At 35.6% G+C, this 25,601-nt stretch overlaps 1 long non-coding RNA gene across 3 annotated transcripts in view; it reads right to left on the bottom strand.

The window, feature by feature from the left end:
* Window positions 1-25,601, bottom strand: part of LOC116572364 — a 105,810-nt gene that overhangs the window by 29,874 nt on the left and 50,335 nt on the right. For all 3 annotated transcript variants that reach the window (XR_004278277.1, XR_004278276.1, XR_004278275.1), the window contains one exon: window positions 19,514-19,551. This is a non-coding gene — a long non-coding RNA (uncharacterized LOC116572364). The remainder of the gene's footprint in view (window positions 1-19,513; window positions 19,552-25,601) is intronic.

Raw genomic sequence — 25,601 nt, 5'->3', positions numbered from 1 at the left:
TAGGGTAGGTAAAATACTCTGTATGATTCTACAATGATGGGTATATGTCATTATACATTTGTCCAAGCCCACAGAATGTGCAACACCAAGAGTAAACCCTAAGGTAGAAGTATGGACTTTGGTGATAATGATGTATCAGTGTAGGTTCATTCCTGGTATGTGGGGCGGGGTGGGGGAATAGAGCATTAGTCTGGTGATGATGTTGTTAATTGGGGAGGCTCTGCATTTGTGAAGGCAAGAGTATATGGGAAATCTGTACCTTCCTCTCTCAGTTTTGTTGTAAACTGAAAGCTGCCAAACTAAAAAAATAAAACAGACAGAAATGTTAACTCTTCCTTCTCACCCCACACAATTAGGGAAAAAATTTTATAGCAGGATACCCAAGGAATTCTATTACTAAGTACTTTCCATACAAAGCAGACATGTGAAAGCATTATGATATTTTAGACAATGATACTTATTTTGCCAATATTTGCATTATCTGTATTATTAGTTTAAAAAATAAGTATAGAGTTGTCATTAAGCACGTATTTGTTGGGGTCGGATGAATCCCCACTTTAGCAATATCTCTGAGTCTCAGTGTCTTTACTTGTTAAAGGGGTATATTGATGCCTAGTTCAGGGCATTTTTTACAATGATTAAGCCAATTAAAGAATATTTAGTGATTAGCAGACTGGATGTTAACAAAACTGTGATGCTGGCATTATTATCATCCTTAGATTTCATAACAATCTTAGTGAGAGAATTAGTTGGGAGTTTTTATTTTTGTTTTTTACTTTTGCCTTTCCTTTTTTGAAGATATGAGAAGCACACAATTTTAAGTCATTTCTGCTTATTTATATGAGCCAAAAACCAAGAAACAGACTTTGCTGCATCAACCTAATCCATGGAATCCTAATTTAACTCAAGTAACGGTTAGAATGGATACTATAATTTCTAGTGAAATGGTACTATGTCCTGAGGAAGGTGGAAGACAAAATATCCAATATCTAAGGGGGACAGTTAGAATAGTAACATACATTTTTGTAATATGACTTGTCGGGTAGAGAAGATGGATGGCCAATTGTCAGCTCCTTTCCTAACACCTAAGCCTGCTCCTTCTTTAGCCGGAATCCATCACCAGTGAATAGTCTCATCATTTTCAACTAATGGGGTAAAAATGAAAAGGAGCATATTTTCAAGGTTTTCTAACTGTTAAGACACAAACACTGAGATCACAGGGATTAAAATGGCTACATTTGCAAGAATGGCTCATCTGATGGATTAAACCAACCGGGAGATATGGGTCTAGAAAACCGAGCTACTGATTCTTGCAGAAGAGGCTCTTGGCAATCTGCCTTCACTCTGTTTGGCTCTGAGTTCCTAATGCTTTCTGCTTACTCTCCACTCTCTGCTGACTATCTAAGAAAAACCCAGCCTCTCCTCTAAACCCAGAGCACAGTTCTGACCTTCCAAGTTGAAAACACTTTTTTAAAAAGTAGCAAATAACACGGAACAACCCACTCTCTCATTTGGACCAGTTGAAGTAGTTTTAAAATGCTCTGATCATTTTCACCACAGCCAAAGCAGATTTTAAAAAACAGATATAAATTAAGCAACATATTTAGGTAGTAGCAGCAAGAGACTTCAGGGGATGTAAGACCTCTAGATTTTACGTAAGAAGATTGTATGTAAACAAGATTATATGTAAGAAATGTGGAATATTGCTGAAGAGTAAGAAAAGAAAGAAACACGTATTCCAAAACAAAATCAGGTCACATTTCTAGGATCTATGTAGGCATACTGATCCTCCTGCCATAAATATGATTTTGAATAAATCCATCCAAACATTTCAAAATAGAGATCATTCTGGAAAAACAAACAAACAAAAAAACAAAACCAAAAGAAAACCCTAGAGCATCTGATGAAGGGACCTGTGAGCGGCTCTCCTGCTGTGCCTGCTGTGGGGCCATGTGCGGCTGGAAAGTGTGTGGCTTCATGTTTGCTGCAGACAGACTGTGACAGTCTGACTCTGAGGGCGCTCACATCAGGGCCATCATTTCTGATGTAGATTGGTAATTGCCCAGCATGCTGTCTTGAATTCTGTCTCAAGCTGTTTATATTCCTTTTTACTAATTCCACCCAATGTTTTCATATCTTCAATCGCATTAACAGTGGAGAGGCAGTTAGAATACCAAAGTATATTTTGAGTTATTAAATTGATTAATATCTTCATTATTTCCTAACTATTAAGACTAGACAGACCACACTCCATAAATTACAGATCGGAACATGTTCTCATGCCCCGCATGGAAGGTTCACGGTTGATGTCATCCTCAGATAAGTTTTGTGTTTATGGCAATTCTATTTTAAGATTACCTCACTTATGCATTCAATGATTCAATAAACAAACATTTGTTAATATGTTCTGTCAAGAAGGTATTGGGGATTAGAGGCACAAAAATGCAAAAGGCGTGACCTCTCTTCTCAAAACTTTCCATATTCTGGGGAAACTGCCCAAGCAGAACAGCAAGTAGGATTTGCTATGACAAGCTCTGTAGAAAGATACATAAGAATGACTCTGGAACAAAGCATTTTATCTGATACAGTGTTCATCAGTCACTGACTATCTTGTAATCTTTGGTCAAAACTACCGGAGCCTGATATGTTATCAACAGTATAACCTGAGGGTTTTATCACTGCAGCTTTGGAAAGGACATGGGAATTTCTGCTACTTGCAAGGACTTCCTTACCCCTTCCCCTCCATTCCTCTGTTTCTTCACTTGGTCACTCCATATTCTGTAGAAATGTCCCCTCTTTTGTGACTCTTTTCCTGATTTCACCTTAAGGACTTGGTAGCTCTCCTTTGTTACCTATTTCAACCCATGAATGCCCCTCATAAGGATTACCCTAGGGTAGTGGTTCTCATGAAGTGTCCTTAGGCCAACTCTAATGTCAGTTACCATGTGAGGACTTGCAAGAAATTTAAATCACTGAGCCCTCCCTAGATTTACTGAATTAGAATCTCTGGGGACTAATTTCAGCAGTCTATGGTTTTATAAACCCTAAGGTTATTCTGATTCAAATTAGAGTTTGAAAAACACATTTCATGTTTCTATGTGTGTCTTGCCATTAAATTGTAAAGTATTTGAAAACAGAAATGATGTCTTTCCACCTTGAAAAATGTAGCACTGAACACAATGCCTATCACCTACTAGGTGACAAATGAATAATTAGGGGAAAATAAATTATTTAAAAAACCAATAGGGAGGCTTCATTTTTTTTTAAGGTCAGTATTCTGTTTTGCCAGGATCCTCATTTGATATGCATATGTCCCAAGGAGATTTTACTTGAAGGAAAAAAATATATAACCCATCAGCAAGCATGAACACCTAACAGGGTATGAGTCACCAGGTTTACTGAACTGTTGTTGAGTCAATTAGGAATCAGACCCTGGTTCTGTTACTTTGCTAAGAGAAAAGTAAATAACCTCTTGAGTATTTTTCTTATCTGTAAACCAATGGGAATAACAAGATGGTCACAGGATATCCATGAACATAAGATTGATGTGTGTAAGTCAGTCCAATATTATTATATATTAGGTATCACAGAGTTCTGGTTACTCTGGGTAGCCTGGGTTCTCTATTGGAGAATAGAAGTGAATCTCTTATTTCCCATTTTCAGCTTCTTTTCCCAGGATTTCAGGATATATAAACTTACCCGCTGCTTTGAATGTGGAAACTGGATAGGATAAATTTCTGAAATAAGACAGTGTAGTTGACCTTACATAGAAGGGATCGGAGTGCAGTTCTGGGAAAACAGAATGAGGGAGTGCAACAGATCCTGCACCTTCTAGAATTGTAGATAATGTGACTGAATGTGTTCAGAAAAATGGAAAATACAAAACTGTGTTTGGTGTAAGACCCTGAATACTGCACACTCAGAGAGATGGAACCCAAATTCTTTTAAAGGGAGGGCAAGATTTGAGTGTGTGTGTGTGTGTGTGTGTGTGTGTGTGAGAAATCTGTGTTTCTACCTCTCTATTTTAAAGCTGGTTAAAGCCTTTCTACCAATTAGAGAATTAACGTAAAATTTGCAATAAAATAAAAGCTGCACTGGCTTGTCATTATTGTATATATTGCATATTAGCCAAGGTACTACGTATTACACATACTTCATTTCAGGTCTGCCTACAGTTATGGGGCTCCATGCAAAATGAAAATGAGGTCCACTTTGTTCAAAAAGTAAGGAAAAATGAACATGAAAAGATGTAAAAAAAATTCTCTTTCCTTCACAGCCTCTCTCTCAATTCATCATGGTGCTTTGTTTTTTAATTTGCTACTTAATGGAACATTAGTCCTCATTTCTCAAACTAAATGGTTGCTGTTCCCAAATATGCAAGAATAACTTTTTATACTTTTCCCCTCCAACACTTTGATTAGCTGTGTAGAAATGAAATTTTAAAATTAAAAAAATAGTGAAAAGAGTAAGTAAAATGGAATAAAAAATAAATAGTAAAGGAAACTTAAACTTTGAAGTCATTAGTGTGAATTTTGCCACTCATCTTTGTATATTGCCAGTTTTAGTGCAAATATAAGAACATGAGACTTGTATGCAAAAAATCACTGAAATTCCACAATTTGCGTTCTGTAGCTTGTGTATGCGTATGTCCTTTGCTCAAATCCTAATAGAAACGTGGCAGAATACTAACTCCACTGTTACATTTCACTTGTTGATACCTGTGGATTTTACCAACCCTTCACATTTAGCTTACTGATGACTAATGGAATATTGAAAGAACAAGAATTATGTGTTGCCCTATCTTTCCCTCTCCTTCTATAGCATTGATTTCAGTGGGAGTGGTCCTAGTAAAAGAAGCTATGATAGAGTTCTTTGATTCATTGGGTATTTTAGAGCATGTTGACTTCTTTGTTTTATAATTAAGTTAGATTCTAATAGAAGTGTAGCTTTGGGGGGTTGTTCAGTACTCACACACTTACTTGGATAAAACACACTTACCTTGCTCTCACTTTGAGTCTTGCTAGACTCCCATGCATCATAATTTTGCCAGAATTCCATCTTCATAGGGCCTTGGAAATGCTCTATATGGGTGGGGTGGCAAGGAACAGCACACACAGATACTATGTTTGTTTTCTCTGTCCACATGCATGCTCCATCGCCCCCCTGGCTTCATTTACAAAACACAAGTTCAGAAATGAAAGGGACAAGAATTTCAATATGGCAGCAACAGAACATTAAACCAAGTGTGGGACCTTTTGGAGAACTGTGCCCTGAGCCTCCGGTCCCATGCCAATGAAGCCATCCTTGTCTCATGTTATCATGAGGTTGTAGAGCTATACCAGCTTACGAGGTAAGTGCAGCTACCAACCCCACTTCATGGATTGGGACACTGAGGCACAGTGGGCGTAAGTCATGGTGTGTAGCTTCAATTTCAGACAGCCTAGCCCCAAAGCCCATGTTTTTATCCACTATTTGCCATAACAGGGGGCACATTTTTGAACATTTACTATAGTACGTATCAGGTATTGTTCTAAAGGCTTTATGGGCACTAACTCATTAAATCTTCACAACAATCCTATTAGATGTTAAGCTTATCCCCAACTTACAAATTAATAACCTGAAGTTCAAACAGCATAGATGAATTGTCAAAAGTTGTCCAGCTTGTAAGCAGTGGAGCTAGATTCAAATCCACACAGTCAGATTCAAATCTGTTTTTCATCAGTGAGTCGATACTGCTTCTACGAGATTGTTTACTACAGGCCGATATGTGGGCATTCAATAAAATTATTGTTTTACTCAATACAATAGGTGATCAATAAAATTGTCTTTTCCTACTCATTAAATTTATTTGCTGAAAATACATACTTTTTTCTCCAAGTTTGCTAAGACAAGTTTAGATTGAGAAATGTCAGGGCACGTCTTACATATTAGATACTGCCAGGGGACAGCTGGATCATTGATGCAGATCTGTCATTAGCTCTTGGCTAGAGTTATAAAGTAGTCTATGCGTCCTGGTAGAAAATAGCAACCACAAGCTTCCACTAGTAACTTATTTTGTATAGAACAATTCCTGCTTCTGCACCTACTTGAAGCCCTATCTTTTTAAGTGGTCTCTCACATTGTAGAAGTTGAAGTCTGAATCTGCTTGTGTTGCTCTGAGAGATTACCATCGACTGGGTGGCTAAAACAACAGAAATCTATTTTTATGGTTCTGGAGGCTAAGAAGTCTCAGATCAGGAGGCCAGCACAGTCAAGTTCTGGTGAGGACCCTCTTCCTGGCTTGCACATGTCTGTCTTCTTGTTGTTTCATCACGTAGCAACATGGAGGAGTAGGAAGGAGAAGGAGAGAGACATAGAGCAAGGGAGGGACAGCAACTTATTTCCTTATAAGGAAAATAATTCCAATATTAAGGCCCACCCACGTGTCCTAATTACTTCTCAAAGTCTCTATGACCAAATAGTACCACATGGGGGATTGCAGTTTCAATATATGAATTTTGGGGGGAGATAAAAAATGCAGTTCAGAGTTCTTTTATAAGAAAAAAAACAAAAACAAAAACAAAACTATGCAACTCTCCTTAGTATGGTCTGGCAAGTTCCATTATACCCTGGGGTCTGTTAAAAATCTCTTTGTACACAACTATTCTCAGAAGGGCTACCAGTAAATTACAGTTTTTCACTTTCAAACACTAATAAGCATGATTGTATCTAATTGCAGACTAGCAGAAACATCCAGTAATTTTCTCCAGCAATATTGTGCTAGATGGCCAACCTGGAAATAATCAATTGCATTATTCTAAATTATATTTATAAGAATTGACATCCACTGCAAGCCTCCTAGTGTTACATTTTTCCTTCCCACTTTGCTCATTAAACTACAGAACTGAAGTCTAATTATTGTTAACTTAACTTCTGTATATTTAAAATGACAGTAATTCCATTTGGGAGGTTAAGTCTTAATATTCCAGGAATCTTAGTATTTTTATGATTTAAATATGTCTTTATAAAATGGTAATTGGGAATGAATATATTGGCTTTCATTTTTGCTGATGAGCTCAATTCATGCTACCTAGATACAAAAATGTGATTTGCTTTACATCACAGATGAGCTGAGCTGCTCAATTAAGTTAAAATAAAAGGATGTACAATTGGTATTTTGGTAAATGTATAAATAAATCAACTCACTGGCTAGTATCAGTATTATAATTTGTGATTTTTTAAACAATATTTATCTTTAAGAAAGTTTCTTTCATAATGCTGTGGTTTGAATGTTTATGTCCTCCCAAATTCGTATGTTCAAACCCTAACCCCCAAAAATGATACTGGGGTGGGGACTTCGAGAAGTGCGTAAGTCACCAATGAGATTAGGGCCTTATAAAAAGGGGTCCACTGACCACTAGCCCCTTCGGCGAGGTGAGAACATGTGAGAAGACCCTAGGCACTGGCAGTGGACCAGGGAGAGGACCTTTACCACACTGGTCTTGGATTTTCCAGTTCCCAGAACTGGGAGAAACAAATTACTGTTGTATACAGTTTCTATTGTTGTACAGTCTGTGATCTTTGGTTATAGTAGCCTAAATGGACAGAGACACATGTAAAGTTAGTCAACTTCTGTCCATTAATTTTCAGCAGTAAGACAATTAATGTGATAATGTTCAATGTGTGGCTGAGTTGATTCCTCTTTTCTATTCTTTACCTGCTTTAGAAACAATCAGATTGAATTAGCTGCATAATATCAATGTTCCTTTCTCCTCTATAACTACTGACCACAAATTTAGCTTTATTAGGATATTATTTAACTTTATTTATTTATTTATTTATATATTATTTTGTTTTATTTTTTTTGGGTGCAAGGCAAGATTTATTAAAAACACTCTCTGGGCGAAGTTTCAGGGCTCAGGAAAGGGGGAGCCGGGAAAGTTGCGCCGGGAGGAGGTGGGCACCCTTGGGCGAGGTTCCGTGACTCTGGAAAGCAGAGTGGCGGAAGTCCTAACTTTATTATTTTAATTTAATAGATACTATTTTGATTTAAACGTCTCGTGACCTCAAATTTATTATATTGGAAATAACACAAAACTAATCTTTTTTTTTTTTTTTTTAAATTCTCATCTTTCCAAATTACCAATGTCCAAGTTTCTAAGTGCAGCTACCCTTTATGGTATGTGTGTGTATATGTCTGTATTGACAGATATAGATAAGTTTACACTGTTCTTTTGTATTTCTAATTTACATTGGGGTGAGGTTGTGGAGTTTTCTCCTTTCTTTCCTAAGCCCTTGTAAAAGCAAAAAGAATAGGATAGTGTGTTGAAGACATCAGTGCACAAAAGATTTTGACTTACAGGGGCACCTGGGTGGCTCAGTTGGTTAAGTGACTGCCTTCGGCTCAGGTCATGATCCTGGAGTCCTGGGATCAAGTCCCATATCAGGCTCCCTGCTTGGCATCTGCTTCTCTTTCTGACCCTCCCCCTTCTCATGCTCTCTCACACTCTCATTCTCTCTCTCAAATAAATAAAATCTTAAAAAAAAAAAAAAGATTTTGACTTACATCTAATGGAAAGTGAACACCTGCCAAAGAATAATAAAAAATAGAGGCACCAACTCAGAATAAATAGAAAGAGCCAGAAGAACCTCTCAGGGGCTCTCAGACCATGTCAATGGTTTCCCAAGGGCAGAAGTAAGAACCAGGAGTCAAATAGGAGCAACAATTAAAATAGTCTTTAGAGAACCACTGTGTTGGTTGGTTTCCACACCTTGTTACCTCTTGATAAGCCCCCACCTTTATCCCTACATGCATTAAATGCATAGCAGTGTAAAAAAAAAAAAAATTGTTACCCAGGGACACTGACTTCCAAATACTGTTCTGCTCCAAAGAAAATGAGGACTGTTTCGTGATATGGTTGATATCAGTGACAGGGAGGGTAACAACAAGTTGTGCCAGAGAGAAAGTGTTCGAAGAAAAAAAGAGATGAAGGTATTTCCAACGATGAAGAAACCAGTGAGCACAAAGTACTTCTAACTGACCATGTTTGTGGAAAAAATAATAGTAATATATTATAACTCAATTAACAAAATAAAATCCTATAATTACAGACTGACAACAAAGAATCAAGTAAGTAAGCAAACAAATCAATAAACAGATGCAAGAGATATGACAGATTCAGACATTTATCATTTTACAATATCATGAAAGTAATTACTTCAAGCAAAGTCATCAATGGGTGCTAAAATTATTGAATTCAATTTTATGAGGAACAAAATATTTATATAATTCCATAGTGTCTCTCCACATGCTCTTCAATACTTGCAAGTCAAAGACACTTTATTGACAAATTTTTATTCAAAGGATTGAAGGTAGTGTCCTCAATAATGGGGCAAAGTTGTGCCTTCTGATGTAGGTGCATTAAGAAGGAAAACATGGCACCCATACATGTTCCTATAGCCTATGCACGATCTGAAGCTAATCAGACAAATTCAATGTGAGAGATGGTCTCAAGAACATCTTCCATGTAGTCTTCAAAACTGATAAATTTTCAAAACTTCAAAACTGATAACTTGTCCAAATTAAGGGAGAATTTGATCTTGAAACAGGCAGATGGTAGGGATATCTTAGTGGAAATGTTGTCAAAAAGTAAAAAAACAGTATATGAATGTATAAATAAATTAATCAAAATATTAATATTTATTAATTAATAGTAATTAAACAATTATTTAATTATTAACTTTAATTATTTTATAGCAAGAATGTTCCTTTCTAGAAAACGACAAGAACACTGAATTATTTAGAGGATAAAGGAGCATGACATCTGCAACTACTTGTTAATGGTTTTATGTATGTATATATTTATGATTGTGTCTAAATGTATTTCATGATATAGAATACAAAATAAGATTTATTTATAATTATTTATATATTATATATATATTATATATATATATATATATACACATATTCATGTGTATGTGAATGAGAGCATGAAAGCAAGAAAGAGAGAAAGCAAATGTGTCAAAATGTTCTTAATTGGTGAACTGGGGTGAAGGATACATGGAGATTTTTTTGTTGTAGCCTTGCAACTCTTCCATAAGTTTCCTTAAAAGTCTGAATGTCAGATGAAGTAATTACATCAAACATGACAAAAAAAGGAAAGAAAGGGAAACTGGCAGTGGGCTGGGTATACAAAATTATCTTCTGTAACAGCAGCATCTCCAATTGATAACCCCACATAGGTATCTATTACTGGTTGTAGTCAGTAATCAGTGGAATAACTCCACACAATAGTCTCTGAGAAATGAGACTTTCAGTGGGAAGTATTGGAGGAGGGACTGTGGCTTTTCTTTTACATTTTTCTGTGCCATATTTTGTTTAGTAGTATTTAAGTTTTTTAAAAAACATGATTTATCCATTCATTAAAAATCTTGCATGTTACTATAAAAAAATTTTATGCTAATAGCTATGTTTTCCAAAACAAAAGGATTCAGTGAAAAGAGTGGTATTATATTACATTTTGCAAATTTTGTTTGTTTGTTTGTTTTTGGTTTTGTTTCAAGTTTGTATTTAAATTCCAGTTAGTTAACTTACAGTGTAATATTAGTTTGTTCAGTAGTATTAAAATACATACATGTAATACTTCAATAAAAACAAAATAGCCTTCAAATAACTATTATTTGCACTGGTATAAGGTAATAAAAACTTTCATCCATATATTTCAATTTTGAAAATTTTGATATAGACTCAAGGATCATTTTCATTTCTTTACATTCAGTTTTCAAGTGTTGGGAATGGAATAACTTAATTCTAAGGTGAATAATTCTTGAGAAGAGTTATAAAATAATCTCTGATAGCCGAATCAATAGTTTCGGTGTCTCCATAATTTCTCAAGTTAAATCATGGATGTATGAGAGGAAATTCAGAAGCCTTTGGGGATCTGTGATGACCAGGTAATGTCTTGGGGTCAGAAGAGTACTACAGAGGCTTTCCTTATTTTTCTAAATAAAGTTAATTACTGTAGCAATCATACAGAATTGTATTTCTTCTTCCCCGCCTATAAATGTGCTGTTTTCATGCAGTCAATAAGCAACTGGAGCACTCTTCTCGGATGCAGTAATACAGTGGGTGGGACAGGGATAGCTCAGCAATCTCCTCAGCCTCCCATCATTGAAAAGGGAGTTGATAAATTTAAGTGCCAAGACAACAAGTCACTTCCATCAGAAAGTTCGTCTGTGGTTGTGGAAATTCAGTCAAATAGTCAATCTGGTGTCATAGGGTCTTGCTGCTTTGGAGATCCTGTGGTTCCATCAGTCAGAGAGAATTCTGGGCAAAACTGTGAAATTAGTACGATTCATTTCTTTATCTTGTCATTATTCTTTCCCTTCCCTTTTAAACTATCTTCCCCAAGCAAAGCTTCTCTCTGTCAACCCCCTCCCCCCTCTTAGTTTATTCAAGTCACCTACCTCTGCTCAATCCTATTATTCTTCTTGTGTGTTTGTTCAACATGGCAATCATTGATTTGCTTGCAATTCTGCAATTTGGGCTGGCATCAGTTGGGTGGTATGTTTGTTGGGTCTTCTCTGGAGTCATTCATGTGACTGTTGGCATCTGGAGCCTTGCCAGCCAGATTCTGGAAGGTCGTCTCACATGTTTGTTGGTTAGCTGGGGCTCTTGGCTGAGGAGCTTTCATGTGGTCCCATGAGCAGCACAGGCTCCATTGCTAACATGGTGGTAGGAATACTCCAGAGGGCAAGCTACCATAACAGAGGACTTAGTCCTCTGCTTGTGTCTTATTTACACGAAATTCCCAGTGGTCAAAAAATCACGTACTGAGCCCACAGTTAATAGGCAAGGACTAAACGACGTTGAGGGCATGGTCATTGATGGCCATAATTTCACAGCCACCCATGCTGCCCCAGTACAGAACCACAGCCTGCAACTGCACATTTTTGATGCTGGTTCCATATACTTTCAACAGCTCACACGAGTTCCTGACTATTAAAAAAAAAAAAAAGCCCAATTCCTGCAAAGTTGAATGTTGAGAAGATGTACATGGCCATGTATGCCCCTCATGCAGTAGTAATGCTTCACTGGTTTATAGCTTTATCTTAGAAAATAACTTTATCTTAGAAAAACCTCTCCCTTCCTGTTTATTCCCACCTCTGCTGCCCAATGCTTTGATTTACAGAATAAGTGCTCTATGTGCGAGATCCTAGAGGTAAGTCTCTAAACAGTGAAGTCAGAGATCTGCCTCCAAGTGAGAAGTTGCATCCAAGCATTAATCCAAATGTGATGCTTCAGATGAAAGGATGAGTATGACAAAGAAAGTCAGGGCAGGGGTATCCATGCTGACCTGCTGGATAAGAGAATGGAAGTCTGGAGTAGGAGCGGAAATGTGCCAAGCCAAGAAGAGTTAGAGTGGTTGGGGGATCCCATTCTAGGTACAACAAAAGCTCTGTAGTGAAGGAAATAAAAGGGCGCCAGTGTGCTTGTGATATCCAAGGTAAGTATATGTGGAGAGGCTTAAGAGAGGAGAGCAGGAGCAAAGCTGTGGAAGGCCGTGTATACCACATGAGGTTCTGACAGAAGTGTCCTGTGCCCCTGGGCTCTCATACCCTCTGTCCATCCAGAGTACTTTATCTCAGCTCTCTCTTCTCCTACCTGCCTCCAAATGCTTAAAGAATGTTCTTACCTCTCATATGCTTCCTTCCGTGTAGTTCTGCAGGGGTTTCCTTTAAATAATATATTCCTCACTAGTATTTTTCCCCGGGGGAGAAACAAACACAGAAAAGCAAGAAAATAGGAAGTAGTTGCATTTGTTACTCATGGATGCTAAGGGAGAGACAGATGGGATGCTAGAGGACAGGAAGCCCAAGGAAAGTTTTGATTCGAAGTTATGTACTTGTTCAAAGCACAGACCTACAGCCTGGAGGGGTCCTGGTCTAGGGCTAACTGTGTGCACTCAGAGTGAGGAAGATGTGCGAGGAGCATGAGCCCTACTCGAGACAGTGCCAAGGAAAACGCCCTGTGATGAACTCTGATTAGAGAAAAAAATAATAAGAAAACATTACCAAATGTGTACACACTTCCTTACACTGAGTAAAAATGATCATTATCAAGCATACATGGAAATGTTTTTCTATTCTTAATTTTTTGCATAATAAAAATACAAAGCATGGAAATAGGTTATCTTTTTGGAAGTGAACTAGTAAAATCCATTCCTAAGTGAAGAGTTTAGTTGATGATAGAAATAAATAATGATATTGTGAGTATATAACTGGACTATGATATCAACCAAGTACGGTAGGCAATTTGACTAAGGTTTTTTATAACAACAACAGAAAAATATCTCAGACATTGTATGTCTGACTGAAAGACTACTGAAAGAGGAAAGTACACAAGACAGCAACAGGGGCTGAGAGAGAAAATGTGTCAATATACACATATAGTAGCTAGCTGGAAAACAGCTATGACCCTAAACTTGGTAAATGTGAATATTTTGTTCCCCAAGGAGGATTTGGTTATTTTTTAAAATGGACGAAATATTGCTTGTTTTCTCTCTCTCATTTATTGAAAGACTATTTGTACTGTAAGTTTTATTTGGTTAAGTTATTGTGAGTGTTTATACACTGCTTCTTAATGTTTACTTTCTATTTTGATTTTCAAAAATTAAGAGGACTCATTAGTTCTGAAGTAATCCAGGTCTTTAAAGTACTCTCACTAGCAATAATAAGGCAAAATCCATTTTGACATATAAACACTGAATAAATACTTTAGTTTAGGAATGGTTGCTTGGATGTTGCCATTTTCTCACTTGGAATTAATTTTTAACATAAAAGCATCTTAGAAGTTGGCTTCTACAGTGTTCCCTTCCCTGCTATTTTAGGTGGGATCATAAAACAACCTTTTTCCAAATTCTACTACTGAGTGAGTCTATTTGGCTGAAATACAGGACAAAAAAGGTTTCTATTTAGACATGGCCTTTGACTTAGCAACCTTTTGCTATCTACCGTACATAGATTTTTACAGGTTTTCTTGTTAAAATCACTAATGTGTTGGAAAAAGAAGATTTAATAGTAGAAAAAAGAAAGCGTAACAGTATTTTAAAATGTTTGTATTGGAGTTTAACACACTAATAGAAAAGTACATAAATCATAACTATATTGATCAAATAATTTTCAAAAACATATTCATGTAACCAGTAACTACATCAAAAAATGGAAACCCCCACCTGCCCAGTTATTATATACTCCCCAATGCATCCTACCCTGAACTCTAACACCATAAAATATCCTACCCTGAGCACTAACACCATAAAATAGTTTCATCTGTGTTTGAACTTTATGGAAATGTAGTGATATGATATTTATTTATCAGGTTTATATTTATATTTTAGCACATATATTTATGCTTCTTCCGAGAGTAACCATTATTTCAACTATTAACACCGTAGATTAATTTTGTGTGTTTTTGGACTTTATTGAAATAGAACCATATAGTACATATTCATGTGTGCCTGGTTTCTTTCATATTATGAGTCTAGATTTACTTTTATGAAAAAAATATAATGTTTATAAAACCAGGTTATTTTGTACATTCATCCTCTACAAAGTACCCCTTGTATGAATATACTATAATATGTATGTCCGATTTTATGGCTAATGGATAGATTAGATATAGATATAGATATAGATACAGATATCTATTTTTAGTTTTGGATCATTATTTAGGAATGGTTTAGGAAAATGCAAATTAAAAGTACCATGAGATACCACCTCTTACTCATTAGGATGGCTACTATCAAACACACACACACACACACACACACTCTCCAAAACAGAAAATAACATGGAAAGAATGTGGAGAATTGAAATCTTTGTGCATTAGTGATTACTGGTGGGATTGTAAAATGGTGTAGCCACTATGAAAAAGAGCATATCAGTTTCTTAAAAAATTAAAAATAGAATTACCACATGATCCAGCAATATAACTGAAAGCAGGATGTTGAAGAAATATTTGTACATCCATGTTTACAGTAGTATTATTCACAATAACTAAAATGTGGAAACAACCAAGTGCCCATTGATGAATGAATGGATAAACAAACTGTGATATATATATAGATAGATACACACACACACACACACACACACACAGGCACACACAAATATATATAATGGATATTATTCAATATGGAAAAAAGGAAGAAAATTCTGGCATATGGTACAGCATGAGTGAACCTTGAGGATATTATGCTAACTGAAATAAACCAATCATGAAAAGACAACTACTTATGATTCCACCTATCTGAAGAACTTAGAGTTGTCAAAATCATAAAAAGAAAATAGAAGGGGGGATAAAGGAATAGGGGATTATTGCTTAATAGGCATAGACCTTCAGTTTTAAAAATTACATCTGACCCAAAGTCAATAGAAACTACTTCAGTTATCATCTCCTTTTATGTGGGAAGAAACAATTTCAATGCCAAAATTCAACTTTTTTTTAGCCATGGAGATAAATATTAGGTGATATGCAATAATAACCAATGTTGTCTGGCTGGAAACTTCAGAGAAACATCCATTAATATTTTCAAGAAAAACAAAAGAAAGGAAGAAAGGATGGAAAGAAAGAATGGGAGGAAGGAAGGGGTTAAAATTTGAAGTTATTAAAGTACCATAGATCACTAATTAGAAAACCCACAGTTTTTCATCTTTTAACATTTCTTCATTAAAATAAATCTTATAACTAGTGGCATCTTACTAATCACTCTTGTTCAGGTGGCATGGTTTACATTGACTAGGTGGGTGAAAAAATTACCTATTTTTTCTCTGTGATGTGAATAGATAATGGCAACTCCTTGATATTTTGATTAAGAAACCATTATAGAACAAAGGAGAAACTCATATATGACCCTAGAAGTTCTCTTGAGCTCTTCCTAACAGATCTTTTTATAAGAGCAAGAAGGTACAAACATCAGAATTTGCCAAATGTGTGTCACTCGTTTGGAAGAGAATACCAGAAACAATAACAGAACATTCTTTTAAGGAATTCCACATCACCAGAGTTTTTGATAGTGAAGCATGGTATTTTAGGGTTAAGAACAAACTTCAATGACTGTGTCAAAAAGTGATTCTGAAGGGTTTGACTTGGAGTGAGGAGTATTTTAGAAAAACTATAATAAATTTATTTTACTTATATTCTCCTGTATATAAATTTTGGCATGATAAATAATAAAATGCCTAAATATGTCTTGAAGTATGCTTCAAAAGTATAAAATAAAATAGTGATAAGATGGTATCTTGTAATAGTTTTTGTACAGTAACTAATAGTAACAGTAATATTGTTACTAATAGTAACAATTTTGTTTCATAATGGCATACAGGATAAGGATGAGCCTTAAGATTGAGGACAACATAGATTCAATGAAATATGACATAATAAAATATACTTCTGCTTAGAATTACTCATGAGGAGATATGCGCAAAAAGGGGAAATATGACAAAATATTAATATATGTGTATATGCATATGCTTATAAGGAAAATGGTAACTTCCTATTTTCAGAAAAATTATAGAGTCACATTCATTTACCACTAAGTAAATAGTTTATTATTTTAGAAAACGAGGGCCATAAAAAAGCTTGGATTGGTCTTGTTTTATAAGTTGGTGTTCGAATATGCTATATTTAAAAAAAATATATTTTATCGTCTTCAAATTGGTTTTGGTACATATTAGAAGAGAATTCTATCTGGAGAAAAACATAAATCTTGTAACTATGTCATTTTATGTAAACATGTTAAATATTTTATTCTGTTTTGTATCTTCTGGCGATAGATACAAGTTATATTAGCAAAAGAAGATTTAAATAAATCTTTCTGTCATTAGGTTAAGCCCCAGAAAACTGAAAGAAAATATCTCCATGTTTTTCATGTTTTTTATGACCCTTGTGTGCAATAAGATGCCTGTTTCTAAGCAGCACTGTTAAACAGAATAAGAGTAATTATTATTGACACATAATGTAATTACCAATAATGTATTGGGTTCAAATGAAGAGGAGCATTTTAATCTTCACATGAAGCGATTGATGTGTTTAGCTCCCATTTGTGTTAATGGCAAGTATTCCCATGAATCTCAGTGTCAGCAGAAGACAAATATACTCTAAAGAATCCTCATCAGAAATTCAAGCTGTTTTATTCAGCAGAAAGAAGAACTGAGCTCCCCGAGAAAGATCTATTTTTTTAAATGAAAAGAGATTTCTACTCCATAGAGCATAACCAAAGACTCCCTGCCCTTCCAAACATGTCCAGTGCACTGTTTTTTCCTAGAGAGAGTCCTTTCAGGCTTCCTGTTATATGAAGTGAAACCTCCCTCTGAAAAAATAAATCATTTGAGCAGAATTATTGCCAAATACGTGCTTTTTGAAGATTCCAGAAAAATGGAAACTTCTGTGTATAAAACTGGAGATAGGAAAAGATAATTATCTCTAGACCATGAAAATCCTCTATTTTTTCCTCTACGTTCTCTGCTGGAAATGAAAGAATAATTATTTTCCTAATATTCATACAACAATGTGAGAACTTAAGCGTTAGAATAAAAATGTAGCTTTCTAGATATCCTCCTTAGTGTAATTTTTATAAACCAAAATTTTCTATCTTTAGAGCAATGAAACGCGGTGCCTGGGTGGCTCAGTGGGTTAAAGCCTCTGCCTTCAGCTCCTGTCATGGTCTCAGGGTCCTGGGATCGAGCCCCACATCAGGCTTTCTGCTCAGCGGGGAGCCTGCCTCCCCTTCTCTCTCTGCCTGCCTCTCTGCCTACTTGTTACCTCTCTCTGTCAAAATAAATAAATAAATAAATCTTTAAAAAAAAAAGAGCAAAAAAAACCCAATAATTTTAAGCCATATCCAAACTGACTTAATGACTAACTCAAGCAAATATTTAAAATAAAAGAGCTTGATTCAATTTAATTAATTACTATAGCTTGAATGATCTTCAAAATAAAAATACAACCACAACCACCACCACCAACAACAACATCCCTTCTTACTTTAAGATGCTTCAGGGAACCATTTTATGAATAGATTAAAATTATGTGTAATGAGTATGTTGTTTCCCTGTGAGTAAAACAATGCTTCTAAAGTATCCCCAAAGATTGGTAAAATAAGTTGTGGCATATTTAAATAACAAAATACTGAAGAACATCTTATAAGAGAATATTTAAATATCTTGGGAAAACATCTATCCCTTTATTAAAGACTGGAAAAACACAAATTAATATGAAAAAATGAGATTTGTTTCAATGTGTAACATCAAGTATAACAGTGTATATAATTATCTCTAAATTTGGAAAAAATTTGGGAGAAATTTGAAGTACACTAAACTATTAAAAGAGCCTGTGGTGTTGGGAGCTTCCTTCCATCTGCTGGGTGGGATGCTGCCCAAGCCATTAATGGCTGGATAAAAAATAAAGCTAATCAGATTAAAAAAAAAAAAAAGCCTATGTTGAACTGGTGGGATTACAGGGGATTTCCTTTTTTGTCGGTGTGCCTTTCCATATTGCACGAACCTCATACATTTAAGAAGCTCCTACTGTAATCATCAAAAGAATGCCTTAAAATAATCTAGTGTAGGTGAAATATGTGTTTGCGGTACATATTTACACATGTAATACAGTTTATTAACATAGTTTTGTTGGATACAGTACAAAAATGGATTTTATATGCAGTAATCCCCAACTAAACGATCATATTTCAATGAACAATCCTCAATGTTGCAGTATCACTGCTTCCCTTTTGAATTAAAAATTTCCCAGCTAATATCAGGTAACATAATTATCTTATGTAACACTAGATATAAGAATGTCCAAATATTTTGAAAGAAGTATAAACATAACCTTTCAAACTATAGGAAGTAGGCTATGCTGCTCACTTGTTTATTAAGCAGTGCAAATGAAAGGACAGAGAATTAACTGATTTCCTCTAAGATTAGATAAAGTGAATTTTACTTGCAAACATATCTAGCTTGCCTTCCATTTGAGAGATGTTTCAAGTTGATTAGTGAAACTACAATATCAATATAACAGCCTCTATTGCAAAGCTCTCTGAATCCTATTTTTAAAGACTTAAGCTATGTATCTTTATTAACTTGGCCAGTCTGTTCTGAGACTATGATACTAGAGACCACATAAAAATGTAATAATTAGAAAATACTTTCTAAGTTTGAGCTGGCCAGAAAATTTCCTTATTTAAAATAGGGAATATTAGGGGCACCAGGGTGTCTCAGTGGGTTAAAGCCTCTGCCTTCAGCTCTGGTCATGATCCCAGGGTCCTGGGATCAAGCCCCACATCAGGCTCTCTGATCAGCAGAGAGCCTGCTTCCTCCTCTCTCTCTCTGCCTGCCTCTCAGCCTACTTGTGATCTTTATCTGTCAAATAAATAAATAACATCTTTAAAAAAATAGGGAATATTATACTTTTGCAATAATTTGTTAAATGTTTCTCTGGAAGACAAAGGGAGGCAAAATATAAACTTACACTTATAATGTCTATCCACTAGTGGCAAATCTTCTCACCTAAGGAAAAAAAAAGATTGAGGGTTGAGAGGGTAAACTTATATCTCAATGCAATTACATGGTGTCAAAGAAATGTGGGAGCATAAAATTTTTAAATGGCTCTACTAATGCTATCTGAACAATAACATGCAAGTGAAATCAGTAATTCTTCCAAAGAAACAACTATGGTTCTCGCTCATGTGAAGGTGTGGTAAGAAGAAAAATTTTACACAAAGCCAATGTTGGGAGAAGGACAGAGTTGCGCAGGAAATTTCATAAAATTATGGAACAACTTATCTAAAAGACCTTCAGATGAATTGTAGATATAATGTGATATTGTGGAAAAAACACTGGACTAAAATTGGAAGATGGACTCTTTCAGCTATTAATTAGCTAGATAGATCTGCCCTCTCTTTGGACCTCTTACCTGTGAGATATGATTTAGAAATTCTATTTTCCATTGGAAAATATTGCCACCATGTGAAATAATTATTGTCCTTTGGTGTCCTACATACAGCTGGGAAGTATTTTTGCCCATACTGAAAACTCTATTTGGGATATATTTTAGATTTTTCTTCCCTTGAAGATCCGTTGTGACATGCAATATAAAGTAAAACTGTTCTTCAGCTCAATATAAAAATGTAAGCTAAGACTATTTTCCATTCGTAGTGCTGTGGGATAGGGGGAGACCATGCAGTGAACCAACAAATTTCCTGCAAGATAGATGTGGTGTCATATCACTTACTAAAAACAATTATTCTTTGATGCCACAATTTCAAAAGGCTAGGAAATTACTGAACAATTAAAATAAGAAGAGGGCACAGTTATAATATCCATGGCAATAGGGAGCAATATTTTTTCATTAAAAAAATCCATTAACTTTATCAAAACCACCATGAGTTCTGTTCATTTCAGGTCATGTAATGGCTGCCTTTTACATGCCACACAACGTGCTAGGCTTTGGAAACACAATAGTGATTTCATAGTCAAATAAAGAGGAACACATCTAGTTACCCAAGGTGCATTGACTGTGCGTATTTATATTTTCTCTCCATCAAAGCATTCTAAAATGGACAAAGAAAATGATTACCTGATTGAAGGTAATAATGGATGACAAATTTGAATACATTTTACAGGAAGAAGTCAGATGGAGGAGGAGCACCTGTGTGACTCAGTTGAGCATCTAACACTTGGTTTCAGCTCAGGTCATTGTCTCAGGGTCATGAGATCCATCCCCAGGTCAGGCTTGTACTCAGTGGGGAGTCTGCTTGAGATCCTCCCTCCCTCCCCCCTTACCCCTCTTCCCTCTAAAATAAATAAATTAAATATATATATATATATATATATATATTTTAAAGAAGGTGGATAGGGGAGGTGTAACTAACTGCACACAGAAGACATGCTATAGGGTGCAAAGGGCACACTGGTGAGAAGCGGCAAAGTTCCACATTGAGGACGCCCAACGTAGTGGAAGTCAGGGATGAATGCCAAGGATAAAAACAGGAAGATGCAGGTCAAGTCCACACAGTAGTGAGCCAAACTTCTCTAAACCAGGAACGTGCTGAAATCCAGCGATCATACCATGCACATGTACAACTGTACCACAGGGAGTGAAAGTATTACCCTTTGATTTCTCTAAGAAAGCCTTCCTATATGGGCAGCACACATCTGATCACCTTAAGGTGAAGTGACCAGTCTACAAGGTTGATCCCTATACTGAGTTTCAACCAGCTTTCCGGAAGTCTTTTTCTTATGTAGGCATAGATAGCCTCAGATCATCAGGATTTGGAAGAAGCTTCTATAATAAAAGAGAGGAGGGAGACCAGACAAATGAAAAAATCAAACAAGTTTGTGAAGGAAAAAAAAGAAAAAAAGAAAAAAATAGTTAAGGAAACAGACCAAAATCTTTAAAAATAATTCATTAGTACTTCAGATAAGCAAAGATATTATATTCCTGAAATCAGAGTAAAAGGGAATAATTAGAGAACAAAAAGAGAAATATTAAACTTTATTAAAACTTTAAAGGATACAAAATTTAAAAGAAGAATTCAAGAGGTTTAAAACGTTGGAAAGATAGAACTCAGGGAAGTGTATGGAAGTAATATTTAACAGAGATAAATCCTCAACTATAAGGAAAGAAATTCAGGAGAAACTATCTGAATTTTGTAAATGAAGAAATGTCAGGCTACGCATATTACTTAGAACAAGCAAAAGACATGAATATGCTGCCTCTGTGTGTCAGACCTCAAGACTAGGAAGAATGGGGAAGGGAACCATTATTAATATTTTTATATGAAACATTTAGTGTTTTAAAAATACACTTGCGGTGCAGCTGGGTGGCTCAGTGGATTAAAGCCTCTGCCTTCGGCTTAGGTCATGATCTCAGGGTCCTGGGATCGAGCCCCACATCGGGCTCTCTGCTCAGTGGGGAGTCTGCTTCCCCTTACCCCAGTCTCTCTGCCTACTTGTGATCTCTGTCTGTTAAATAAATAAATAAAATCTTTATAAAAATATAAATAAATAAAAATACACTTGCATTATTTCACAAACGTGAACTTTCAATAAAATTAGCAAACTTTTTTTTGGAATGTATTAATATAATTAGACAAATTGGTGATTCAAAAATTGAACATACATTGAAAAAAAAAAGAAAAGAACATTCTAAGGATCTGGAAATTTCTGTAGTGGTCGAAGAGCAATTACTGAGAAAAGACAGTAACAGAACAATTTATGTTCTAGTTCCTGTACTCCTCTGTTAGGAGGGCAGTGGGCATTCCTTCCACTTGCGCCAACATTTCACTCTGATGTGAAATGTTCTCCACCCAGCTTCATCGTTAATGTCTCTAATAAAAATGACATAACCTGTTCAGATTTCTTCCAGCTTCTGCACTTTTACAGCTGACTGTCTACTGGACATCTTTTCTTGGATGTCACCAAGGCACCTCAGAATCATCATGTCCAAAACGGAACTCATGATATTCATTGTCTCCCCCCCCATCCCCCTGCCACGACTTCCTCAAACATTTTTCTTCCTGGTGGATGGATTCTCCAACCACACTGCAGAGCCAGCCAGAAACTGGGGGACTCTCTTGGTCAACTCTTCTCCGTTTCTCCCCACAACCTGTCACCAAGACCAGTTGATTTTTCAACAGATCTATAATCTCCTCAACAGATCTATCATTCCCATGTATGCTAGCCCTGCCTTATTTCAAGCATGGCCAAATGCAAAAACTAAGTCTTTTATTTAATGGAAAAACATTGACTAGAACAAGGATAATAGAGAAGGAGGGTGATTACTTCATCTGGAAGTCAGAAGAAACTTGGACTCCCCATCGACGAGAGGATACCACATTTTATACTAAGTCAGAAGGAACTATGAGTTTTGGAAGCATTTCTTACATATATTCTTCAAATTGTTTCCAGGACCTTCTGGCATGTGTTTCATCAGCTATTGTTTCATTTTATTGAAATGCTTATAATATACTGGAAGTTATATATTGTAAGAAAACTAGGGAGTCATATAGTCAGATAATATATTTTGGTTGGTGATGGTGATGATGGAAAATAGAATAAATACCAATTTCTGAAATGCTGTAATACATTTATTTAGTGCCTGACTCTGTAGGTAGAAGAAAATTAGCTTTCAAAAATAAATCTTGTCATTCCCCAATTTTTTTTAAGGTGGGAGACTCTTTCTCTGCAGTAGAGAAATTCAATGCTCCTAGGCTGAATCGGCAGAATATCTCATTTTCGTGGAAATTTCTAAGTCTCCAAAGAAAGGTTTCTAACATCGTCCAATCAGTACACTCTCAAGTGGTTCTACTTGCCCGAGATTAAAATATGGAGAACATTAGGACAGAAGTTCTTGGGAAGCTTGTCACTTTCACTGACTATCTTTTCTTGCATGCTATCTACTCCCCAAGAACTGAAAAGCAGAATTCATAGTAGTGGCAGGATGAAAAGACAGCTCAAAGAAGGGGGAAAAAAAAAATCAATGGGAAAAAAATCAATGTGAAAGTTGTAAAAGCTATACCAATTAGCTCTCTAATATATGGCCTTTTGAAGTGCCAAAGAGCATTTCTAAGTGCTACTTTTTATTTTTATTTGAATAGACTCACTGCTAATGGTACGGAAGCAATCATGTGAAACCAAAAAGACTAAACCCTAAAAAGAGCCTTCAGAAGCTAAAGGAGTATTTATAGTCTATACGATGGGTCCTTTATATTCACACCCAGTTTTTCTTGCTTCCTGTGAATTACCTTTCAATATATGTTGACATATGACTCTCAGAGCGTGTTTTAATCTCTTGAATAGGGCAAAAGAACAAAATAGATACCATAATTTGTAACTTTTCCTGATATGTTAGAATACATTCATATTCTCTTACTCAAACATTATCACTAAGGTGTTTAAATTCCCAGAAAGAGTACTTTGGGTACATAGAAATAATAAGAATGGATACTTTATGATTACCATTATTTAATCCCTTTGGGTTCTCTAATTTCTGATGAAGACTACAGTGAAAATATTGGAGGAATTTCTGATGAAGACCATAATGAAAATATTGAAGGAGATCATGCTCCTTACCCATGGTCAGTTTTTAAGTAACAGCAGCATTTATTTAGACAATTTTTATCAGACCCCATTGCTGTTCTAAATGTTTGTTAGCTCTTCAGTTCCCCTAACCCTCACAACTACCCTGTAAAGCAGGAGTATCATTATGACCCTCATTTACCGATGAGAAAACGGGGCACAGGGAGAGTAAATGATTTGCCCAGAGTCATAGGAGTAAGTGACACAGTGGTGATTCCTCCCGGGTTGCTTGGTAACATGCTCTTCAACACTCTGCCCCTTTTCAGTAAAACATCCTTTGGTGGCTAAGTGTTGTAGGACATCATTTAGGGGGGAAGCATTAAAGCAGCATGCTGACAGCAACTTTGTTCAAAAGTCTTTGGATTCTAGATCACTAAATTGGAAATAATAGAGATGATCAAAATCCAAAATCCTCTTTTTGCTATTTATCCCTGTATCACAGAAGTGACAGGCAGAGAGCAGGCATTAACTATCTGTTGCAGAATTAATTAAATAGGGAAGCCCAGCTAGTCTATCATAAATATAATAAAGGATATCTTATCCCTCTCCAACTCTCTTCTGCTGTGTCTTGAGACTGAGTAGAGTTACAGCTTAAGTGGGAGGAAATATGTATATATGTTATATAAACATATTTAAATAAATAAATATTATATAAATATATATAAAATTATATATTTCATACAGTGATTAGACTTAGAGAAGATGGTTAACTGACAGCCATGATTACAGATGGTAGCCTTGTCTTTTTTTTTTTTTTTCTTAAAAGGGGATGTTCACTGTTTTGGAGGTATACTTTATAGTGTTAAGAAAGAAGATACATTTCTCTTGTTTATTAAAGAATTTCATTATGAAAGGATGATTCATGTTATCATGACCTTTCAGTATCTATTGAAATAAATCACTTGACTCTAAATTTATCCTTGTTATGATAATAACAAAAAATTAATAGTAATGTATTTCTGGATGTTAAGTAATCCTTGCATTCTTAATAAACTCTCCTGTGTAAGGCTATATTAGTCTGATGGATTCCATGTGCTAGTATTTTATTTAGGACATCTGCATCTATGGTAATGTTTTCTTTTGCTGGGTAACAATATGGATAGCACCAGAATAATGTTTCTTTGATGATAGAATTTTTATCTATGACAACTCTTGATTAGTGTGCTTTGGAAGTCATTGTTTGACCATCCGACATAGTTATGGCTCTATTTCATTTCTTAATGTCCTTGAAAAATAGTAATTTGTATTTTCATAGAAAATTTTTAATTTTTTTCTGCATTTTGAAATATATGTGTTTTACAGCACTGTTCCCTCCATTTAAAAAATCTTCCTCCTATTCCTTGAATATTATGCATTTTCTTTGACTTTACTTAAGAATTTCTTATCATGCACTTCCCTTTTTTAGATATATTAGGGTTTTGGATTTTTTTTAAGACTTTATTTATTTATCATTTTAGAGAGAGAGATACAGAGAAGGT

This window comes from Mustela erminea, chromosome 13 (genome assembly GCF_009829155.1).
Source record: "Mustela erminea isolate mMusErm1 chromosome 13, mMusErm1.Pri, whole genome shotgun sequence".
Classification (NCBI taxonomy): Eukaryota; Metazoa; Chordata; class Mammalia; order Carnivora; family Mustelidae; genus Mustela; species Mustela erminea.
Note: the sequence above shows the minus strand (reverse complement) of the source record. Positions and strands in the feature narration are given on the sequence as shown.